Raw genomic sequence first — 15,802 nt, forward strand, 5'->3', positions numbered from 1 at the left:
ATCTCGCCCTCCCCCGCCCGGCTGCGCTTTCAGTTAACCCGTTCTTGCCCGGCTGCGCCCGACTCAGAAATGCCTGAGGAGCGCAGCAGCCCCTGGCGGGCAGTGGCGGGATCGCGACGCCTCCTGGTTCAGCTTGCCTGACTGCCTGCCTGCCTGCCGGTTTGGGCCACCCCCTCTCAGACCCCGCAGACAGCCGGCGAGGCCTTGGTGGTGGTGGCACCGCCGGGCACTGCCCTTTTGTTGGTGACCCGCGACGGGGTGTTTGCGCAATGCCCTCGCTAGTGAGCTCCATCTGCCTCCCTGACTTTGAAACATCCCTGTTTACTCAGGCTTTTGGCGGCAGAAAGGAGGAAGCATCGTTCCTGGCAGACTTGAGGTCGCTGGTGGAGAATGTCTTGAACTGTTTTTAATACCCTCTCTTTGCCATGTCTTCCACCCTGAATTCCCTCTGGAAGGGTAAAATGTAAATCATGTAAATTATATATACACACACATTTATTTATAAATGGCAGTGACATCATGTTATTACAGTAATCCTTAAGGTATTTTTTGTACATGATGTCAGTGGCAGGCCTTGAATGACTTCTGTGGTATGATGGATAATTATAAGAGAATATAATATTGATGAAAATTAACAAAAGAAAACGGAAATAAATAGTACGCTAGATAGACTAAATGGTAGGTGCATGATGGGGTGGCAGGAAGCCATTAGAAACGCAAGAATAACGTATTGTGATGTGATGTAACAAATATTACCATTTTCTTTCCTCTGGATAACCCTTTTGTTTGTTATTTCTTTTTAATCTCAATAGATCAATTAAAAATCTTTATAAATGGCAGGGGAAGCAAAGCAACCTGCAAAATTAGCATGGCTGTATTTACTGTATATGGATTTATTATTATTATTTGTTAGATAATTTTTATCTTGCCATTCTAGTGAAAATAGGAAGCCACGGTAGAATGATCTTTATTATATATTAAGCAGCTTCTGTGTGCCTAGTCCTGTGTAGAGCATAAGAGGAAAGTTCCCTGCTTCCAGGAGCTGAGGACCTATGAAAATCTGGCAAAATAGCAAACGAGCTTTCAAGTTCTCCAGGACTCTTTTTTCAGACCAAAACTATAAAAACTTCTAATATTTACATAGCATTTTTTTAACTGTTCAAAGGGTTTCACATACACAATCTGTTGCAATGTTTACAGAGGTGTCAGTATTAAAATATTCATTTTGCAGATGGAGAAGTTTAGTCCACGTGGCAGAGCAGAGGCAAGATGCAAACTTGGATTTTCCTGATTTGCAACTCAGGGAAAGAACTGCATGTTTCAGCCCATGAGAACAAAACTCACAAGGCCAGAAGGAAACATAATTTATTAAGACCAACCTAGAATGTTCATACAGAGTATAATGTGTGCTTTCAGGTTGCTGCACTGGTTAATTATGTGCATAATATACCATAATAAAACCGATCCAACATTGCTTATACAAAACAGATAAAAGCAGAGCACGCTCCATGAACCACCTGGACTTTCATCTGCAGCAGCAGCAACAAAATTCCCTTCACCTTCCTGCCCACCCAAAAATCCCAGGCAAACAGGTTCGTTTGCACAGGATAGCAATGCAGATGCTGTTGGAATCCAACTCCCATTGGCATAGCCAGCGGTCAGAGATGATAGGAGTTGGGCCAACAACATCTGGAAGGCACCAAGTTGGGGACGGCTGCTATAAGGCTCTTTGCTGGGTATCTTTTGGCAGCGGGGGCTAGCAAAATTGAGGAGGTGCTGGCAGAAACACAGCGCTGCTGACAAACCTGCCTGAGAAAGTGGTCTGCACAGGTATTTTAAGAGGCATTCAAACACATTCAACGGTTTTAATAACAAGTAATCTTTATTAAATAGTTTTCCAGATGAAATACATTGTTTCCGAGAGATTTGCAGGGGAAATCTTTTTGATTCCTCAATAATAAGGGGCAGTGGGGTGAGGGAGGCGAGGGCCGCATCCGCTCCATTTCATGTGCTATGAAGCTGCTTTAAACACTCATGGCTTCTTCCCCCAAAGAATCTGGGAGCTATAGTTTGAAAAGGGTGCAGGGAGTTGTTAGGAGACCCCCTGTTCCCCTCCAAGAGCTACAATTCCCAGAGTTCCCTGGCAAGAAGGGAACCCTACTTCTACCCCTACCCCTGACGCTAACCCTAACTCTAAGCCTAACGCTAACCCTTAACCCTTAACTAGAGCTACAATTCCCAAAGTTCCCTGACAAGAAGGGAACCCTAACCCTAACACTACCCCAACTCAACCCTACCCCTACCCCTACCCTACCCTACCCTACCCAACTCCTAGCCCTACCCCTAGCCCTACCCCTACCCCTACCCCTACCCCTACCCCTACCCCTACCCTAACCCTAACCCTATCCCTATCCCTATCCCTAAGCCTAAGCCTAACCCGCCTAAAAACTCTCTGTCCCCTTAACCACCTACAGTTCCCAGAATCCCTGAGGGGAAGCCATTCCTGTTCAAAGCGTCTTCATAGCACTTCCAATGGATGGTGCGCCTAATGTGGCCTAATGTTTCCTCCCTCATTTTCTTCTCTCTCCCCACTGCCCCATCACTTGCAATGCAGCAGATGGCCTTGGCCCACATTTATACCTGCTCAGCTGCCAAATGTGTTTGTGGCATCACAGACAATGGCAGCAGCTGGGGAGGCATCACCATCACACCCTCAGCCCTCACAATGGGGGGGGGGCGCAGCTCAGCAGCCAAAACACCCTTCCCCAAGTTGTGTCTATATCTGTGAAGGCCACACCGGACACCCAAGGGGGCAGGAGGGGGACATTTTTCAGCCCAGGGGCTGCATTTCCCTCCACATAACACTAGTCAAATGCACAAATGAACAGAGAAATGAAAGCAAGCCTTATCTTTGCTGTTCAAGGAATGGCATGGAGAGACAAAGTTAGCATCTCAGTAAAAAAGCACTTTTTCACCAATCAGTCAATCAATAAATCAATCATTTATTGTATTTGAGTAAAAGCCATTACAGATCCAGTTACAAAAGCATCAAACCCAAAGACCCAAACTACAGCTCCCAGATTCATTTGCTCTTCAGATATCTGGGTGCTCCTTTTTTCAGCTTGTCATAGTCTGCATTCACCACATAGAACTGAAAGAGGGCAGCACGGTTAAGCGTTATCTCCAGCTTGGACTACTACCATGCGCTCTACGTGGGGCTACCATTGAAGGTGACTCGGAAGTGGAAGGAAAGGATCTCTAATCATTCAACTTTATTGGACTTAAAAGCAATTTTGTCAATGCCAGAAATTCAGAGATCTATCCTGCTTATTCAGTCAGAGTTTAGAAGACTAAACTGGAGAGGAGAATGAAGAATCATAGAATGAACCCAGGGGTCATCTAGTCCAACCCCAAATGCTGTGATCACACAGACCAGGTCTTCCAAAGCTGAAGCTTATTATTCCTCCCACCAAATGGCCATTATTATTATTATTATTAGCCCATCTTCCGTAGATTTCAGGGATGGGGCTGATGGGAGTTGGAGTCCCACCAATCTCTGCTGGACACCAGGCTCCCCATCCCTGGCCTATAGGATAACCAGCATCATAACCTAGTTAAGTATTTCCTAGCATACCTTGTACTGGTCGTTGGGTCACAGCTTGTTCCAAGGCTCTGGGTTGCTCTTTTTGTCCCAGCCAGGCAGAGAAACGTGACAAGAGGCAGACAGCAAGGAGTACATCTTTGGAAGAAGAAGAAGAAAAACATACAGCATAAAGCGTAACGCTCTGCCCAACTCTTGGCACATGGTTCCCACCAAATTTAACAATCATGGCCTCCTCAGTGCCACCAGAGGAGCACACTTCTTTTATAATGTGGGATGTAAAAAAACGCCAATGTACCACAAGTATTTGTAAAAGCCCTTTAAAGCCAGTTAACACACAGTTACATAAATGCAAGGGCCTTGCACCAGAGACAGCAGCAAGTTTGTGAGGCAGTGCTGGACAGAACTCGATGCCGGCAACCCAATCCTACACTTTCTCCATGACAGGTTCCTGATAGACTTTGTGCTTTCTGCTCAGACAGTTCATTGGCTTTACTCTCTTCCCAAATACTCTTTTAGCTATGCTGTACCGCTCATTGCAATGCCTTGGATACAACTCGGCTGAGGAATGGCAATGCTTATATGGTTGGTTTTCTTACTCTAAAGCTAAGAAGCTGACGCTCATGTTTTACTGTAGTTTTATAATTTGTTTTATAACTATTATTATTATTATTATTATTATTATTATTATTATACTGCCTCTGGAGCACAGCAGGTCATATTTTAGTCAGGTTGCGCTTTAAGATGCAACACTTAAAGAAGTGGCAAAAGCTCTGCCCCCAAGGAGCTTGGAAGGGTGTTTATCAGCCTGGCCCAGCCAGGCCACCAGTCCCTGCCACTGGGTCCCCAGACGCTCTTCAGTGGCAGTGTCGCTTCTGAAAAGAAGCCAAGCTCATTCCCATCCTCTCAGGCCATGGATCCCTGTGATTAATTCTGAGTTGCGTAAAGTAGTGGGAGTTGGAAACTGGCCCCATCGGGAAAGACTGGCTCCTCTTCCCAGGCTCTTGGGGCCTGTTGCCGGTGACCTACCCTGGCTGGCATCCAGACAGACCAGGAAGGTCTTGGATAAGTGACACCTCCCTCATGAAAGGTGCACGCTCCCTTCCCCCTTGCATAGCAGCAGGAGAAAGAAAACAGTCAGAAAGTAGTCTATTTCATTGCTACTTTTATTCCTGACTATACACTGTACAAAAGCATGACTTCTCACTCAGAATCCTCCGAGCAACTCACTGACTCCTCCCAGACACAAACAACAGGAAGGTTTCATGTTACACTGAGAACACAACACTGAGAATAGCTTGGAACTTCCTGTCTGAAATATACTCAGAGTCGCAAAGTGATTTCATGCTCTTTATTCAGCTCATAGTGGTGAGGAGGAATGAATGAATGTCCCCTCAAAGTATCTGCTTTATATACATTATTTACACAATGGGCTGCACATGATTGGCTAATTCCGGAATTCTACTTTAAGCCAATCAGGTTGTGGATTCACTTCTATCTGGACCATGATTGGGTGGTTCCTGCCAACCAATCATACTGCTGTATTGTTCTAGGACCAATCAGACTGCTGCCTTTTGGATCCTATTGTTCTAGGACCAATCAGACTGCTGCAGTTTGGATCCTATTCAACTCAGTACATAACACTGTCCCACGCTTAGACCCATCATGTGATGTAAACATCGAATTGCTTCTTCGCAGCTGCTGAGCACTCATATCATAACAGTGGGCAGCTGCCACGGATGGGAGTCCAGCTGAGGTCCCATTCAAAAGCGCTGCCTGGCATCCATCAGTGAAGGACACCCAGGGGCCACTGGGATTTGGGGAGCACGTGACGTGGTTTTGCAGGGATGGCAGTTGTCAGCACCATCAGGGTTGCGAAGAGCAAGGCGCATGGTGCGCAGGCCGGTCCCTCCGATTCCAATCAAGACGAACAGAGGAATCAGCTGTGATAAACAGAATGTTTTGAGATCAAAAGCCGAAGTTGAAAACCGGAATAAGTCGCCTAAGACAGTGTGCGTGGGAGAGGTCAGCTACGAATGACACCAGATTCAGGTGGAAGGCCATGTTGATCTGTCATGGTCATAATAAATAACAAGATGAAAAGATCTTTTTTCATAATTCCAGTAGCACCTTAAAGATCAACTCAATATAAGTTTTCAAGGTATGAGCTTTCGTGTGTAATACACACTTTGTCAGATACTTCAGCCTTATAACTGTTGAGGAATGTTATGGCCAGTTGGTTCCACAGGGAAGGGCAAGGGATTCTTAAAGGGATAGATGACCAAAATTAGCTTCTAATTGCATTCTATACAGGATCTTAAAGTAGCTGTCTTATTGCAGAAGAATTTTAGAAATACACTTGAAGGAGAAGTTGCTGAATTACAACTCATTACCAAACTAAAAACTACGGAGAGACCTGAACTGAATGGAGATATTGGATTCATGTCCCATTATACATACTAAAGTTAAATTACTGGAATTATTAAAAAAGATCTTTCATCTTGTTATTTATTCCGAATGACACCTGCACACAAACAAGCAACTTCCTTGGGCAGACGTCTGCTCCCAGCTTGCTAACTAATGCTTTTTAAGTCTCCCACTGCAATTTTTATTCATGAGCGAATTTCTAACCTGCCTTTCTTCCAAGGATTCCAGGGGAGCTTACATTATAATAAAACGCAAGAATTACAATTGCCAGCAAGGGCTGCCCAGCCTCTCTTACAGTTTCAACAGCAGATTTTGCAACATCAGTTGGGATATCCCCACCCCCCAACAACAGTGTGGGGACAGGAAGTTATTTAAAACGTAATTTTGGTTCTATGTGGATTTATTTTTTTATTTCAAAAGATGTAGATACTGCTTGATTGTAATAAAACCTCAAAGTGGTTTACAAAAAGCATAAGACTAATAATCAGTAGAAAGCTGTGAAATCAACTGTTTAAAACATTCAAAACATAATTAAAATCAGTCCTAAGCTAAAACTCAGATTAAAGCACATGTCAACATTCTACACGTCCAGACAGGCTTGCCTAACCTAAACAAAACTGTTTTCAGCAGGCACCAAAAAGAGTACAGTGAAGACATCTCTGGTGTCAATAGGCAGGGAGTTCCGAAGTGTGGATGCTGTCACACAAAAAAACTGATTTCTTACCATAGCTGTCAAGCGTCCCTTATTTGGCGGGACAGTCCCTTATCCTAGCACCATGTCCCGCTGCTGTCCCTTATTGATGATGTCCCTTAGATTTCCCGGGTTTCAAAGGAAGCAGCTCCTCTCCCTCCCTCCCTGCCAGCCAGGGAGGAGGGAGGCTCCAACTGTGGTGCTTGGCTGCGTTGCTCACCCAATAAGGAGTCTAAGAACGACTGGGGGGTGGAGCTTGCATGCCTTGTGCCGATCAAATCAGCCGCGTTGCCTGGGGACTCGCCTTTGCTCAGTGCTTCCCAGCAGAGAGGTGACGGTGGTTTTCCTTGCTGCATCCCCTTTGCCGGGTTGCTGCGCTGTGGGAACCACCGCTTGAGGCTTCGTTTGGCTGCTGGCTGGGCTTTCTGCCTTTGGCTCGGAGGGGCTCAGAAGTTGAACATACCTGTGTTCGGAACATCCCTTATTTTGGCTGCTGATCCCTTATTTTCGAGGCTGCTAGTCCCTTATTTTCAAATCTGTAAGTTGACAGCTATGTTTCTTACAGATGCAAAGCGAGTATTCCAAGACAGAAGGATGCCAACCACAACAGTGCAAGTTCTGCAGAGTGAAGCAGTCAAGTGGGCATAGATCTTGCAAGTAAACTGGTCCCAAGCTGTTGAAGGCTTTATGTACTAATAGTACCACACTGAACTTGGCCTGGTAGCAAATTGGCAAGCAGTGGAGGTCTGTGAGCAGTAATATGCTGATGGGGGTCTCACTCCTGTCAGCAATTGTTCCACAGCATTATGCACTAACTGCAACATCCAGATCAAGAACAAGAAATGCCCTATAAGGAGTGCATTGCAGCAAGTCTGGAAGTAACCAGTGCGCGGACTCCTGTGGCCAAGATTTTCCAGTCCAGGAATGGTCGTAGCTGATAGAAAGGCACTTCTAGCCACTGAGGCTGCCTGGACCTCCAGGGACAAAGCACCCGCAGACTGTGTACCTGCACCTTCAGGGGAGCAACCCCACACAAGAGAGGCAACTGAGCAGTTTCTTGGACACAGGAGCCACTCATCTACTGGGCCTCCATCTTGTCAGGATTCAAGCTCAGCTTGTCTTTCCTCTCCTGAGTCAGATGGAAAAATAGAGCTGAGTGTCATCAGCATACGCATCAGACCTTGCCCCAAAACTCCTAATGGCTACTCCCAGCAGCTTCATATAAATATTCAATAGCCTTGGGAATAAGGGAGTGCCCTGTGGCACCCCATAACGTCACCTCCAGGGGACTGGAAAGCATTCTCCCAATGCTACTCTCTGGACTCAGTCTCAGAGGTAGGACCAGAACCATGGTAACACAGCACCTCCAAGTCCCACCTCAGGAGGATAACATGTCAATGCTATCAAAAGCTTAAGAGATTTTAAGAAGGACTGGGAACCATTTATGCACATCAGATGACAAGGAAATAAACAGCTATCCTATTTTTAAAAGACATCTGAAGCAGCCCTGTTTAGGGAAGTTTTTAATATTTAATGCTGTATTGTTTTTAACACTCGATTGGGAGCCGCCCAGAGTGGCTGGGGAAACTCAGCCAGATGGGCAGGGTATAAATTATTATTATTATTATTATTATTATTATTATTATTATTATTATTATTATAGCTACAGAATCAATGTAAAGAAGTGGACACACTTGCAGGGTTTGATTAAACACTTGCACCCAACAAAACAAACTAATAAAATAAATGTAGAAATAGAAATATGAGGTTAGAATGATAAGAAAAGAGTAATAATTATCTTAAAGAATAAGAAAGAACCAATAAGCAGGGTGACATAAAGCACCAGAAAAGGTAGTTGAGGGAAGTCATGGGGGGATTTGGGGATTTATATTCTATTTCCCCCCCTTTTGTGTGAAATATGATAAAATTGAAAAACTTAATAAAATCATTAAACAACAAACAAACTTAAGAGCCCTTCGAAAAGGAAGCTGTGATTATTAAGACTAAGTCATGTCAGACAAACCTCATTTCTTTTTTGATGGGGAAACCAGCTTGGTGGATCAGGGGAATGCTGGGGATATAGTGTATCTTGATCTCAGTGAGGCTTTTGACAAAGTCCCCCATTATCTTCTTACAGAGAAACTGATAAAATGTGGGTTGAACGAGGTAACTGTTAGGTGGATTTGTAGCATAATGGAGTCAACAATTTAGAAGGCAGGTCCAGGAAGGAAAGAAAACCCCTGCTGGTATAAATGGGAAATACCAGAGTTGCTCCTAGTATACGAAATATGTGTGAGTGTGGACTACTCTGGTCTAATCTGAATGGGATTAACAGCTAGATAATGTTAAAATGTAGACAAGCCGGGGGGCGGGGTTACGTCTGCCCCCACCACCTCTCCAACCCATTCTCCAAAATGTACCATCTGACTTGCTCTGATAATATACGGCTTGCTCTTCTGCTGTTAGTTTCAGCTTGATAAAACACAAGCAGAAGTCAGCTTGATAAAACACTGTGGCAGAAGTCTGAGAATTCACACAATCTAAGATAATATTTGTTGTAATCATAACTCTACAACTAAAATCAGAAGAGGTATTATTATTTATGGCCTCCAGATGGCAGCACTGCACACAGTCTTTACAGGTTTGCTGAGCCTCCACCCAGTTGTCTGTCTCCAGATTTTCACTCTGTAACCAACAAAATCAAGGAGGGAAGCTTAGGCCAAGGCTGAGAGCACCTGTTTTGCACGCAGAAGGTCCCAAATTCAGTCTCCGGAATCTCCAGCTGAAAGACGCAATTGCAGGGAAAGAATTTCTGTCTCTGCCTGGAAAGCCCCTGCCAGTCTGGCATTGCTTATTTATTTAAATATATCTATGCCGAATACAACATTTAAAGCATAAATTAAACAGCAGAGATCAAAACATTGGAGATGCAAAGACTGTTGGTTTCTGAGTAATTTGGTAAAAGAATAAAATGAGAATTCCTTGGATGCATAGATCCAGGTTTGGTGAGAGAGCCCCAGCAGAGATTTAAAATCGCAAAACTTGCAGCAAAGTAGAGTGTGGAAATATAGGCTGTTAGTTTATACTATTCCCTTCTAAGTTTCTTCCAAAATTTCCCACTTCCCCTCAACATAGAAAGAGACCACACATTTGGTAAGTAAAAAATGGTTTACTTACAAACTCCTCAAATATCATATTCATGTCCTTTTCCATACAGCAGCAATAAAAGACAGGTGGTACAACTTAATTTCAAAATTGGTTTCTAAATGTTTCTAAATTATTTGCATAGAAACAAGATGGCTTGCTAAAGCCATGTGGTCTGGGCTTGGAGCAACCAGCCCAGACATTCTTACTGGTTGGTTCACCTGGTGGAAAGAGTGTTTGGTAACCCTTCCTCCCAAGGTGAGGGTATGTCACCTAGCTAAGCCTGGCAGGACAGCTTGCTCTATGGTCTTAACCCCTTCAACATTAATTAGATTTAAGCGTGTTGGTTATATGAGGCTAGATACTGTATATCCCGGAAAAGCTTCCTGGAATAAAACAGTTTTATTCAGACACCTGGAAGTTAGCAGGTATGGGTCACTTTCAACCTTTTCTAGTAGCATCTGATCAGGCAGGGTTCTCACCTTGCATGGAGTCACCTTTTTGCTCCAAGTATGTTTTTTGCCATCTCTGTTTGCAACTGCTCCATTAAACTGCTGGCTCTGCTGCTGCATTTCACCATCAAACCACTGTTCCATTTTGTCAAATCACTGGCTCTGTTTTTCCATCATCAACTCCACCTGTTTGCTATTGCTATTCCTCCCTCCATTCCACCTCAGACACACAACACTCAGAGGTCCTCCTGCAGGAAACGTGAATCCCACTTCTAACACCAGTGTTGCACACCAACCCAATCTCCTAGTGGTGAGATATTCCAGGGGTTCCAGGTGTTTACCAAGAGCCTGGTTTCCTGGGACTGAGAGTCAACAGAGACTGTGATGTCTTTAGGGTAATAGTGTGTGTGTGTGTGTGTGTGTGTGTGTGTGTGTATGTATAGGGATGCAGGTGGCGCTGTGTTCTAAACCACTGAGCCTCTTGGGCTTGCCAATCAGAAGATCGGCGGTTCGAATTACCGTGATGGGGTGAGCTCCCGTTGCTCGGTCCCAACTCCTGCCAACCTAGCAGTTCGAAAGCACCCCAAAAAGTGCAAGTAGATAAATAGGTACCACTCTGGCGGGAAGGTAAAACGGCGTTTCCGTGTGCTGCTCTGGTTTCGGTGTTCTGTTGCGCCAGAAGAGGCTTAGTCATTCTGGCCGCATGACCCGGAAAAACTGTCTGCAGACAAATGTCTACTCCCTCGGCCAGTAAAACGAGATGAGTGCCGCAACCCCAGAGTCATTTGCGACTGGACTTAACTGTCAGGGGTCCTTTACCTTTACCTTTTTATGTATGTATGTATGTGTGTGCACGTACACACACACAACTGAGCCAAGAATGAGGTGCCCACAGCATTAACACTCCAAAAGGTCTCACTTCTCCCTTAGTCAGTCTTAGATTCCAGCAGAAATCAAGCATGGCTCTGTGTCCAGCTTTGCAGACTGCTTTCTTGCTGCTCACATCACACACCACAGCTCTAGCTCTTGTATTCCTAACTACCAGCCAGGGATGGGGAAGGGCCCACCCATTTGCCCCGTGGCATCAAGCAACTTCTTTGGTTATGCCAATCATGGTCCTTATGTGACTGGCTAATTGTTTTACAATTCCCTAGATAACGGCACTGGTTTGGTGAGCTTGGTCTTGTACCTTGGACTCAGAGGCATTACGTAGACTGATACCCCTCTGCCCCCAAAGCTGCAACAATATAAAATAAGCAGTTTATTATTTTGAGTGTGCATGTGTGTATAAATGGATAATGATACATTATTTATAAATTTTGTTAAATAAAATAAAATAATAAATGCTGACATGTTCTAACCTCTTTTTAGCTTGTTGTTGATATTGTTTCTAAAATGATTTAAATTGTTTTTAACTGTTTTAATGATAGTTTTAATATTTATTGTAAATTGCTTAGCAGCTTTGCTACAGTCAACATACATACATACATACATACATACATAAATACATCATTTTCTTTTTATGTTGCCTTCCACAGTTAAAACCATGCTCAAGTTGTCTTACAACATGGGGGAAAATACACAATTCAAAACACATAAACAATAAATAAAACATCAAAAAGTACACAACCAACTTGAACAATTTCCACATCATAATAATAAAAATGCAAACAAAAAGCCACAAACAAAACAGCAACACCCCCCAACAACAACACCTAAGCACCCTAAGAATTAAGTAGTATATAAATTTTATTCAGTTGTTTCTTGATGCTAAACATATACTTATTTCTGCAAAACAAACAAACAAACAAACCCAGAAAAAAAGCCAAATTCCAGTGTGAGGAGGGGCAGTGGGCCACTGTGTCGACTCCTCCCCACACTTTAGCTGCATATGCGTCGCCCCCCAAAAGAGAGGCAGTTCCCTGTGAACAGATTCCGATGGATTTGACCAACTTCTATTCATCAGACAGTCCTCAGGAGGGCAGGGCACCCTTGGAGTCCGTCTCTGGGCTTGCTCTCCTGCAGAGGCTTGCCCGTGTTGCTATGGCTACCCTGCCACATTGCAAGCTGATGTGACCAGCCTACTCTCCAATGCCAACCCCACAACCCCCCTCAGTTGCTTTTGGGCAGCGCTTCTGGTTTCCCAAGACAGTCCAGACCTAGAGCGGTGGATCTGAGGTCAGTCTTTAATTGCGTTAAATTATGGAAGGGGAAGAGAGAGGAAACCTGGTCTCCTATTTGAAGGGTCCCAGAAGACACCTCTGTGGGAGTGTTTCCTGCAGGACTTGTAGGGGGGGGGAGTGTGAGCAGGGATAGGCAAATCCGTCTGTTTTGGTTTCTCTTGCCCAGTTTCTCATTGTACCAAACTTAAATTCATTTCCCTGCACTTCCAAATCTGTTTCTGAATGCTTGTTCTTTTTTTAAAAAAATCCTCTAGAAAATTCATCAGTGTCTTAGCGTGAATTTCCCATAATATGCACCATTCTTTCCCTTAATACAGTGCATTTTGTATGTTGTTTCTATGGCTACATGCATTGTTATGTGCAAGTTGCCTCTGTTTGTGCATTTTTCTATGCATGATTTTTGCATTGCAGAATTCAGAGAAGCGTGAATTTTCGACAATATCTGTGTTTCAGTTTGCATGTTGTGTGAAACCAAATAGAATTGAACTTCTCCCCCAACCCCATGAGCAAGGAGCCCCCTTAGATAGACAGATCTGGAGCTTGGCTGCTTTAAAGTGTATATGAGACGGCATTTGATTATGAGGCCATGTTTGCTTAAAATTTAGGATCAGAATGAATTTTAGTATACATAGGTTTTGATCTTGGCATTGCCCCAGGTGCCTTTGGGAAGGGATTCAGTTACAAACTACATGTAAATTCAGCAATGTGAGTTTGTGGGAGGTGGAGTAAATCTATATTGATGGAAGATAAGTCTGTCAGTGCCTACTAACAACACTGGCTCTAAAATCAGGCACATTCCCAGAGGGTGATGGCTTGATGAGTGACTATTAGCTATGACAGTTATATATCTAGGTTTTGAGGCAGTTTACCTCTGGTGGTTAGTTGCTACTAAACTGGCCCTCCACCTTCCTGTTTGTGGGCTGCCTGGTCTCTGAGGATGTAAGATGCTAGGAGGAATAGCACCTCCTTGGGCTCTGGAGCCAACCATAACCCAAGTGAATGGAAGCAGAACCAAAACACATTCAAAATGCTTTGGGCACACTGCCTCAGCATCACGTGGCACAGTTAATTAAGCACATTACCAATCAGCTTTCGTTGACCTGATGCCTTTCCATCAGCCTCAGCCAGGACAGCTGTTGTAACCCAGAACATCTGGAGGGCGTCAGGTTGGCAAAGGCTGATATAGATAAGAATCAGTATTTCACATCACAACTTGGGTTTAAAAAAAAAATAAAAAAAATTGATTGGCATTTATATTTTGTTTTTGTTTTGCAACCGGAAAAACAAAGCATTTGTCTCTATTACAGGCCAAATTCTGCAGATGTTCATCTATATAATTCTATAGAGAGTTTCCAGCATTGAATTCATTCAACCATGGGTGAGTATTTGAGTAGAGGAAGCATATCAAGGTGGGGAGAAGGAGGAGGAGGACATTAGATACAGGTGTACAGGTGAGGGGACGGAGAGGATCACAATCCGTAATCCATCTCCCTGCTCATCTTCTTAACGCCAGAAGAACAATGGTTCAGGCGGATTAAATGCAGTGCCAAACACAGAGCTTCATTCTCACCTTTAAACCAGGGATGAGGATCCTGAGGCCCTCCAGATGTTGTTGGACTACAACTTCGATCATCCCCAGCTGTTGGCCATGCTGATGGGAGTTGAAGACAAGCAACATCTGGAATGCCACAAGTTGCAGCTTGAACCATCACCAGCCCTGTGGAGGGGCAGCCCAGGAGGGGCCCATTGTAATCCAGTGGCAGACGCTGCAGTCCCATGCGCACGTTCTAGAGAGTAAGGCCACATCCACACCAAACACGGACCTTTCTGTGGTGGCTCCCATTTGTGGAATGCTCTCGCCAGGGAGGCTCAGTGGGCACCTTCCTTTTATATATCTTTAGGCGCCTGGTGAAAACGTTTATCTGTAACCAGGCTTATCAATCAATCCGTGGCCTTTTAAATGTGTGCGGCAGGGCTATCGGTTTGTTCTCATTTGTCTTTGTTATATACCATATTTTTCTGGGTATAAGACTAGGTTTTTTCCCTAAAAATTAATGTCCTAAATTTGGGGGTGTCTTATACGCAGGGGCCATCTCCCCCCATTTTCTTAAATCAGAGTCCCCCAAAATAGGGGGCGTCTTATACATGGGGGCATCTTATAGACGGGAAAATACGGTATTTGGCATTCTCATTTCGGGTTTTTTTGATGTAAGCCACCCTGTGTTATTTGGATGAAAGGTGGTATACAAACTTATTAAATAATAACAATAATAACAATGCATTTAAAGCACCAGGATACCACTTTACCCGTTGCTGCTTCCGCCATCCTGAGAACTAGAGCTTGCTAAGCGTGTTGAGATTTGTTAGAGGACGCTTATTCTCCTCATGAAGCTACAATTATCAGAATACCCTGGGAAGAGGGATTGATTATCAAATGAAAGGGGATTAGACAAATTAATGGAGGATAACTTACGATGGAAAAGTGTAATTAATACCTTCAAATGCCAGTCGTGGGTAGAAGCTACTGCCTTCACACCCAGTTTATGGGCTGAACCAAGGTATTTTTCCGCCTGAGGATAAGATGGCAGTCCCGTTGGACGGGCAGCTGAATCTTACATTAACCATGGTGATGGGATGCTGGATGGCAGTGAGACTTACCTAGTGGGTGTGCCTCAGGCTGCAGAGCCCACCACTTTGTGTGAAATTGTGTGCAGTTGAAACACCCCATTCTGTCCCTGCCCAGCCCCCGTTCCACCCTTTTAGTGACATCTTTTATGACGTTTCAGGGTCACTTTAAGGGTCCGGCTATGTGCACGTTTGCACAATTGTGCACATGTGCACAGGGGATGCCTGCAGTTCTGTCATCCAACATCTTGATGCCTGAGGCAGCTGCTTCACTTGGCCTAATGGTAGGGCTGGCCTTTTCCAGGGGCATCTGTACGGCCAATGTAGGATACAAGATGCTAGATTATTATTATTCTGTATTTCTTTCTACCCTGCCTTATTCCCTGACGGGACTCAATTAGTCTTTGGTCTGATTCAGCTGCAGGGCTCTTCTGGTCTTAGGAGTTGCTAAGAGGCTCGTTCTTCAGGGTTCAGCTTCTTTTTGGGGGGCCTCTAACTGTTAAATCTACACACAACTTCATGGTTTGCCAGCCCCGGAGTCTTGCACCCTGTTCCACTGCTGGCTAACAAAATACACAGAGCAGAGACCAAGAGGGAAATTGGCAAGATCTCCTGGGCAATTGGTGCCTCACAATATGGACACCCTTGCCCTTGATGTCACCCGTGATGTCACCGTGAC

At 44.4% G+C, this 15,802-nt stretch overlaps 1 long non-coding RNA gene across 1 annotated transcript; it reads left to right on the forward strand.

Moving 5' to 3' along the window:
• The first annotated feature begins 3,625 nt into the window (after positions 1-3,625).
• LOC310751468 lies at positions 3,626-5,713 on the forward strand. The gene is made up of 2 exons (XR_014542531.1): positions 3,626-3,733; positions 5,456-5,713. It is a non-coding gene; the product is annotated as an uncharacterized lncRNA (long non-coding RNA).
• The last annotated feature ends 10,089 nt before the right edge of the window (positions 5,714-15,802 follow it).

This window comes from Podarcis filfolensis (genome assembly GCF_964270895.1).
Source record: "Podarcis filfolensis genome assembly, chromosome: 16".
NCBI classification, from domain to species: domain Eukaryota; kingdom Metazoa; phylum Chordata; class Lepidosauria; order Squamata; family Lacertidae; genus Podarcis; species Podarcis filfolensis.